Source organism: Bufo gargarizans, chromosome 5 (genome assembly GCF_014858855.1).
Source record: "Bufo gargarizans isolate SCDJY-AF-19 chromosome 5, ASM1485885v1, whole genome shotgun sequence".
Taxonomy (NCBI): domain Eukaryota; kingdom Metazoa; phylum Chordata; class Amphibia; order Anura; family Bufonidae; genus Bufo; species Bufo gargarizans.
Window position 1 is genome coordinate 481,604,619 of NC_058084.1, and position 9,335 is coordinate 481,613,953.

Sequence of the window (9,335 nt, forward strand, 5' to 3'; positions counted from 1 at the left end):
TTTTGTGTGTCCTATCTCACAGTTCACTAGTATAAACCTGCCCTCTGGATCTATCAGTTGGGAATGGAATGTGAAAGGTAATCCCCTTTTCAGCCCTATACTAACTCCCTTGGAAGCTGGTTTATCTGAGCATGCATGATACCAATGGAGAAACGAAGAACTGCTCAAATTGGGTATACCCCGGGACGTAAAATGAGTCTCCTGTAACATTATTATGTCAATTGCAGCATTTTTAATTATTCGGAACGTACGACTCCTTTTGACAGGGCCGTTACATCCATGTACGTTAAAAGTAGCTATATTAAATACTAAAGGCGCCATTTTATCTTTGTATTCGGGATTATGCGGCTAAATTGCAGTGCATGTGACCTGTGTGACCTAGAATGGAGCAAAACAATAAATACATGAAAAAGGTTAACCAACAATAAACCAAATAGGAACCTCATGACAATTCCAATAACTGCCTTGTCTAAGGCGTAATTCCTTTCGGTGGTTGGGGGGGGGGGGGGGATGATCAGTTGAAAATAGTATATCCTGATCGGCCTAGATCCCCTCTGAGCCCAATTTGAATGGCTACATGTCAGTAGCAATGAACCACCTCATATCCATCCACCAACCCCTCTCAACTTATTGAATCAAACCCAGCCCAAAGAAGCAGAATTAGCTTATACCTGTAAGACATTATCACCTGGCATCAATAACATCATAAAGCCTAGTAAGTGTATAACGGAATACTGAACTAGCACATAACGGTAAAGTGATGTATCTGCATAATGGTTGTTTAAGCAAGAAAATGAACAGCAAGACAGCGAGTAAGGCAAAGGCAAATAAAGCAAATAAAGCAAACCAGCAGCTTTCTATCTCATGGTCCAGTGTCCATTCCTCTGGTCACCGCCTTCCTGTTTCGGCCTGTTCTCTGCTGCTTTGGTTTTGACCACGGCGATAATTTTGGTAAGGGTGGTAACTCTTCCTCAGATGCCACAGGTAACCATGATGGAACTTCAACAGGCGATATGTCCGTCATTTCCCAAAACGGTATCAGATCCGCCGGAGTGCGGACTGTAAAACGACGGTTCCCTGCAGATATCAATATGCCAAAAGGGAATAACCATCGGTATGGGATCTTTGAGGAACGTAGGAGGTCTGTCAGTGGTTTTAACAACCTTCTTTTCTGCAGTGTGGAGGCCGCCAAATCTTGGAAGATCTGTATATTCCTCCCTTGTAGTGTTAACTCTCCTTTTTCCCGCGCCTTGAGTAGTATATCCTCTGTATCCCTGTAGCTTAATAAACCACATATGATGTCCCTGGGATTTTCAGAGTGTCCTGGCTTGGGCCTCAGCGCCCTATGTACTCTTTCAATTACAATGCCCTTGGCTCGTTCTGAACCTAGTATAGAAGTGAATAGTGTGTCCATGACTACGAACAAATTCTCACTGGCGTCTGCTTCAGGGAGCCCCCTGATTCTTATGTTGCGCCTTCTGTTCCTGTTTTCCTGGTCCTCCATCTGGAGTAGCAGGCTGTTCATGGCTCTAGTGTGTGAGCCTAATGAGCTTTTAACTGCCGTATTAAAGACAACTATGGTGTCTTGGGCTTGCTCAAGGGATTCCACTCTGTCCCCAATATGGCGGACCTCTTCCTTTATGGTTGTTAGATCGGCCGCGATTGGAGCCAGGGCCTTTTGCAGAGCACTCTCCAAGAAATCTCTGGTGAGAGCCGCCGGGTCTCCCCCTGTGTGCGATCTGCTCACCTCACAAGCTCCGTCCAGTGCTGCTGCTCCACAAGCGTCTCCGGCCGCCTCTTCCTCCTCGCTGCGCTTCGGCACCATTTTGCTTGCGCGTGCCGGTGTCTGAGGAGCCGGTTTTTGGAGATACTTCTCCATGTCCGTGTGCTGCGGGATTTCTCTCCTCTGCTCTCCGGTGGTTCAGTAAGAGTCCTTCGGCTGAATCTTCATCTTTTTATTCCGGTGGTGCTTAGAAAAGTGCTGAGACGGGATCTAGTGGCAGGAGCTCTGTTCTCAAGCTGCCGCCATCGAGCTCGGTCCGGAGTTCGGACATTTTCTACCAGACTCCAATCTACAGTAACACCATGACCCGGAAGCGTTTTGAGTCAATTCAGAAATTCCTACACTGTAACGACAATACACAGCGCCCACCCCAAAATGACCCGACATTTGACCGTCTGTTCAAGGTTGTTGACCACTTTAATACCAGGTTTGCTGAGGTAAACACCCCTGATAAAATGTCTGTGTAGATGAGTCCCTGTTACTTTTCAAAGGCAGGCCGTGGATCATCACTCGGCACAATGCACTTTATATATGTATCTGGCTTAGTGTAACGCTTTATGGGTCTTAGGTCAGTATTTTGTATTTTACACCTATTTGGGTATTTATCACCTATTCACTTTGTACCTTCCATGACCGATCCACTACCTGTGTCAGTATATTATCCAGATTGTCATCTTCCATCCATCCTGTGCGTCTCTTATCCACCATTGTATGGTTTGTAAATGTATTCTTATCCTATTTTTTTTATATATTAATAAAGTATATTTAGCATCAGTTGTGCTAGGCTTCTTTCTCTTTGGTGTTGCTTTTCAAGGGAGGGTTAGATTCCGCCAGCACCTGCCTAGCAAACGGGTGAGGTATGGTATGAGAATATACAAACTTTGTGAGAGTCGCTCCGGGTACACCCGCAAGTTCCGCGTTCATGAAGAAAAAGATTCCAGCATAGAACCCCCAGGATGCCCCCCCCCCCCATCCTAGGAGTTAGTGGAAAGATTGTGTGGGACTTGCTGCACCCACTGCTGGATAAGGGTTACCCTCTCTATGTGGATAACTATTATACCAGCATACCCCTGTTCATGTCCCTAACTGCCAGGGGTACTGTGGTGTGCGGCACAGTGCGCACAAATCTGAGAGGCCTCCCTAGATCCCTGGCAGGGCAACCACTGAGAATGGGTGAAAGCAGGGCTCTCCTCCATGAGAACACATCCATGGAGTATTAATGTCATCCTTGATGCACCCTGTAATTTTACCCCCTTATACCTCTGATTTAGTCCGCAGAGCTGACAGATCCACTTTTCACCAACCACTACATATTCATTTCTGTGAAACACCTATTAGGTCAAAAGTGCCGTTTCCACCCCTTAAAATGTTCGGATGGGGGTGCTCTTAACGAAATGGGGTCACTTCTTGGGGTTTTTCATTTCTGGGGACCTCAGGGATTTATTTAATGTGACATGGCACCTAAAATCCATGTCTGTTTATTCACTTTGCCTGTAGAGCCCTGCTGTGCGCCAATACAGCCGGCTACGAGCACATAACGGGTGTTTGCAAAAAGGGGAGAAAATGGGGAACACAACCTGGGGTGCATTTTCTCCTTTAACCCCTTATGAAAGAGAAATTGGGGTCGGCTAGCAATTATTATTTTTTCACAAATATGTGTTTTGAAATGCTTTCCAAATATTTCTGTCTTCTGTGAGACACCTGTTTGGTGAAAAGTGCCCTTTCCACCCCGTAAAATGTTTGTACGGGGGTGCTCTTAACGAAATGGGGTCACTTCTTGGGGTTTCTCATTTCTGGGGCTTTCAGGGATTTATTTAATGCAACCTGGCACCTAAAATCCATGTCTGTTTATTCAGGTCCAATCCATATTTAGCCGTTTGACTCTAGAGCCCTGCCATGCGCCCATACATAATCTTCTGAGCACACACGGGGTGTTTCTGTAAACTCCTGATTCAGGGTAATAGATTTTGAGTTTTGTTTGGATGTTAACCCTTGATGTGTTGCAGAAAAAATAGATAAAAATGTAAAATCTGCTGGAAAAAAATTTAAATTTAGAATTTTCATTCCCATTTTCATTTAATTCTCGTGGGGCACCTAAAGGGTTAACCAAGTTTGTAAAATCAGTTTTGAATACCTTGAGGGGTGTAGTTTCTATAATGGGGTGATTTATGGGTGGTTTTAATATGTGAGCCCCAGAAAGCGACTTCATAACTGAACTTGGGGTTTGGAAATGTTCGTAAACGTTTTAAGATTTGCTTCTAAACTTCTAACGTCCCAAAAATATAAAATGTCATTTTCAAAATGATCCAAACATGAAGTAGACATATGGGGAATGTAAAGTAATAACTATTTATAGTTATTACTATCTATTATAAAAGTAGAGAAATAGAAATTAGGAAATTTTAAAATTTTTCCACATTTTTGGTAAATTTGGTATTTTTTTATAAATAAAAATGAAATATTTTGACTATTTTTCCACTGTCACGAAGCACAAAATGTCACGAGAAATCAGTCTCAGAACGGCCTGGATAAGTAAAAGCGTTTTAAAATTATTACCACATAAAGTGACACTGGTCAGAGTTGCTAAAAATGGCCTGGGCAGGAAGGTGAAAAATGGTCCGGTCCTTAAGGGGCTTCTGTCACCCCACTAAACTAATTTTTTTTTTGGGGGGGGTACTTTTAATCCCTATCCTGTGATATTGCCATACATTATGTTATTAATCATTTTCGTTCTGTAGATATGTAAAAAAACCATACTTTTAAGATATGCTAATTACCCGTCTACCAGCATGTAGGGCGTCTACTTGCTGGTAGCAGCCACAAAAAACCGCCCCCTCCTCCTGTTGATTGACAGGGCAGCCGCGATCTCCTCCTTCTCCGGCTGGCCCTGTCAGCATTTCAAAAATCGCGCGCCTGTGTTGATTCGGCGCAGGCGCTATGAGATAAGGAGGCTCGCCTCCTCAGAACTCCCTCAGTGCGCCTGCGCCGATGACATCACCGAAAGAGAAGACGTCATCGGCGCAGGCGCACTGAGGGAGTGCTGAGGAGGCGAGCCTCCTTATCTCAGAGCGCCTGCGCCGAATCAACACAGGCGCGCGATTTTTGAAATGCTGACAGGGCCAGCCGGAGGAGGAGATCGCGGCTGGCCCTGTCAATCAACAGTAGACGCCCTACTTGCTGGTAGACAGGTAATTAGCATATTATAAAAGTACGTTTTTGGACATATCTACAGAACGAAAATGATTAATACCATAATGTATAGCTATATCGCAGGATAGGGATTATAAGTACCCCCAAAAAAATTAATTAGTTTAGTGGGGTGACAGAAGCCCTTTAAGGGGTTAAGGGTATAATTATTCCCCAGATGTCCCTTACCATTTGCTGCAAATGAGTCCAAAGGGTCTGGGAATGTTCCCAACGTCATAACCCAGGTAGTAAACCCAAGACTGGAGAAGTTAAAAGGGTTTTCAGATTTTTTTTTTTTTAATGATGACCTATCCTCTAGATCAGCGGTCCCCAACTGCCGGGCCACGGAAGATGGTTTGCCGGGCCGCGGCAATCAGGGCCGTCTTTAACGCTGTACTAATAAACCGCTTCCATTATGGAAGCGCTTCATTAGTACCGGAGGACCAGGAAGCGGTGAAGGATCTGTACTCCCCGCTTCCTGGTCCTCGGCTGTCGGCTGTGCAGGGCTGTGCACAGCGTGAGGGCGTTCTGTGACTTCACACTGTGCGCTGCGAAACAAAGCCGACAGCAGGATGAAGAGGATCGCGATGGTGAGGAGCAGTGGCGTCCAGGAGCAGGAGAGTGGTGTTTTTTTTTTTTTTTTTATTTGCGCTGGGGGCTTATGGCTGATAGATGGCTAAAGGTTGGGGGTCTGATCTGAGGTCTTATTGACATTGGGGTCTGATTGCTGGTCTGACCTAAGGTGTAATGAAAAATATTTTTTTCTTATAGTTCTCCTCTAAAACCTATAGGGCGAAAATATACAGTACAGGGCAGCAGAGGCCAGGGCAGCAGAGGCCAGGGCAGCAGAGACCAGGGCAGCAGAGACCAGGGCAGCAGAGACCAGGGCAGCAGAGACCAGGGCAGCAGACACCAGGGCAGCAGACACCAGGGCAGCAGACACCAGGGCAGCAGACACCAGGGTCAGTTTATATAGTGTTATATATTTTAATGTGCACCTTGTGATTTGTTATGCGCGTGAATCAGTCAGCGCCGACTAGCACCCCCTAAGTCCCCCGGTCCCAGGGAAAATGGTCTTGCATGAAACTGGTCCTTGGTGCAAAAAAGGTTGGGGACGACTGCTCTGGATAGGTCATCAGTATCTGATTGGTGGGGGTCCAACACCAGGGCCCCGCGCCGATCAGCTGTTTTAGAAGCCACCGATGCTCGCTGTAGCGCCGCGGCCTTCTCTCAGCTCTGCCTAGGCCATGTGACATCACGTTCATCGGTTACATGGCCCAGGTGCAGCTCAGCCCCATTGAAGTGTATGGGGCTGAGCTGCGATACCAAGCACAGCCACTATACAACGTACGGCGCTGTGCTGGGTGAGCTGAGAGAAGACAGAGGCGCTACTACAAGCACCGGTGCCTTCTCAACCAGCTGATTGGCGGGGGTCCTGGATCTCTATAATAAAGACTAATATTTACCTGCTCAAGGATCCTCAGAAATTGAAGAACAGAAGGATTGATGCTCCACAGATGCTCTAGTTTAGTAGTAAAAAAAAAAATAAAAAAATATTTCCAATATGTATCCTATATAATAACAGCCCTGTGTGCGTGCACTGTGTCTGTGTGTGTGTCACCAGTTTTGCATTGGGCCTGAGCGTCGGGGCAACCAATCAGGACACGCGCTGACACTCTGCCTCAAAAAACTGTTTAACCCCTGCCATGCCGCAGTCCTTAGGGACCACTGTCTGGTCCCTAAGGCACCCCTGCCCCCTTTCAAGAAGCAGAGCGCGCAGTACCCCTGCCCCCTTTCAATATGCAGAGCGCGCAGCACCCCTGCCCCCTTTCAATATGCAGAGCGCGCAGCACCCCTGCCCCCTTTCAAGATGCAGAGCGCGCAGCACCCCCACCCCCTTTCAAGATGGCACAGTGCACAGCACCCCCGCCACTTTTAGGATGGCAGAGAGGCAGCGGGGTAGAGTGTTACCTGTACAGCTAACACTCTGCTTGAAACGGCCATCATCGGTGCTGGCACCAATGTCAGCCATTTAACCCCTTCCATGCCGTGGCGATGCCGTTGCGCTGTGGCAGCATCCCAATGGTTACCATGGCAATCGGACGCCTTCACAGGCATCCGGCTTGCCGTGGTATATCTGATCAGGCTCCTGCTAAAGGCTTAGTGGGAGTTCAATACACTGCAGTACACTATATAGTGTACTGCAGTGTATTGTAAGCCATCAGACCTACTGGATCTATAATAACCAAGTGCGTCTGGGTCCCAATTTTTTTTTAAAAAGTGAAAAAAGTAAAAAAAAACAACAACTTCCTAGATCCACAATTGTGCAAAAAAGGGGGGTTAGTCAGCACCTCCCAGTGCGCAGGTTCACGCTGCCATGGCAAAGACCTAGAAGAAAAAAAGACAATGCAGCAGCACCCTGCAAATCAGATAAAGTACAACAATGCCATAGTCACAAAAATAATAAATACAAAAATTACGGTGCTAATGCTGCGCTTATTTATAAAGTGAGATGCTTGGCCAATGCAATTTGTACAAAACCATCTGAGCCCGTCTGCCGTACGTCAAGGCGATCTCTGTTAGACGGGTCCTAACACTAAATACTAACTGGTTAAAAATGTAAAAAATAAACATTTCTGATATTGACGCGTCCGTAAGGACCTGATCTATAAAAGGATCATGTTACAGCATATAAAAAAATAAAATAAACGTGATGGAATTGCAATTTAGCCCACCGCACTTCCCAAAAAATGGTTTAATAAATGATAAAAGTCATATGTATCCAAAATTAGCACCAATCAAACCGTGACCTCATCCCACAAAAAATGAGCCCCTACATAAGCCAATCGTTGAAAAAAAAAAAACAACAACAATATATGGCTTTCAGAAAATGGTGACACAAAAACATGATATTTTTTTCAAACATGCTTTTATTGAATAAAATAAAGAAATAAATAATGCACATATTAGGTATCGTCATATCTGTAACAACCTGGTCTATAAAAATAGCATGTGATCTAGGGCTGCAACGATTAATCGATTATATTCGATAACTGGATTCGTTGTCGACGAATCCAGTTATCGAATAATCGCCAATTCGTTGCTATGCGGGCGGTCGCTGCATCTTTATTTTACCTTTTTACAATGACGCTCCTGTAACAGCCAGGCAGAGCGGACGGTGGCGCAACGTCACTCACTCACGTGACACGCCTGCTCCGCCTCCTTCATTCATCAGGTGGGCGGAGCAGGTGCATCACGTGATTGAGTGACGTTACGCCGCCGTCCGCTCTGCCTGGCTGTTACAGGAGCGTCATTGTAAAAAGGTAAAATAAAGATGCAGTGATTTGTCCGACTTATAAGCATCGGGGCCGGGGCTGTTATGGGGAGGGGGGAGGATCTGTCTATGGCACTGCTATGGGGAGGGGGGTCTGTGTATAGCACTGCTATGGGGAGGGGGGAGGATCTGTCTATGGCACTGCTATGGGGAGGGGGGTCTGTGTATAGCACTAATATGGGGAGGAGGGGGGGTCTGTGTATGGCACTGCTATGGGAAGGGGGATCTGTGCACTGTTATGAGGAATGGGGATCTGTGCACTGTTATGCCCATAACAGTGCACAGATCCCCCTCTCCATAACAGCGCCACCCACAGATCCCCCTCTCCATAACAGTGCACAGATCCCCCTCTCCATAACAGTGCACAGATCCCCCTCTCCATAACAGCGCCACCCACAGATCCCCCTCTCCATAACTGCGCCACCCACAGATCCCCCTCTCCATAACAGCGCCACCCACAGATCCCCCTCTCCATAACTGCGCCACCCACAGATCCCCCTCTCCATAACTGCGCCACCCACAGATCCCCCTCTCCATAACTGCGCCACCCACAGATCCCCCTCTCCATAACTGCGCCACCCACAGATCCCCCTCTCCATAACTGCGCCACCCACAGATCCCCCTCTCCATAACTGCGCCACCCACAGATCCCCCTCTCCATAACAGCGCCACCCACAGATCCCCCTCTCCATAACTGCGCCGCCCACAGATCCCCCTCTCCATAACTGCGCCGCCCACAGATCCCCCTCTCCATAACTACGCCGTCCACAGATCCCCCTCTCCATAACTACGCCGTCCACAGATCCCCCTCTCCATAACTACGCCGTCCACAGATCCCCCATAAGTGTCGTCCACAGATCCCCCATAAGTGTCGTCCACAGATCCCCCATAAGTGTCGTCCACAGATCCCCCATAAGTGTCGTCCACAGATCCCCCATAAGTGTCGTCCACAGATCCCCCATAAGTGTCGTCCACAGATCCCCCATAATAGTGTCGTCCACAGATCCCCCATAATAGTGTCGTCCACAGATC

General features: G+C 47.1%; 1 protein-coding gene across 1 annotated transcript in view; it reads right to left on the reverse strand.

Annotated features, from left to right (window-relative positions):
* The window catches only part of LOC122939172 (gastrula zinc finger protein XlCGF26.1-like), a 1,061,774-nt gene that overhangs the window by 530,443 nt on the left and 521,996 nt on the right, over nt 1-9,335 (reverse strand). The gene's annotated exons all lie outside the window — the stretch shown is intronic.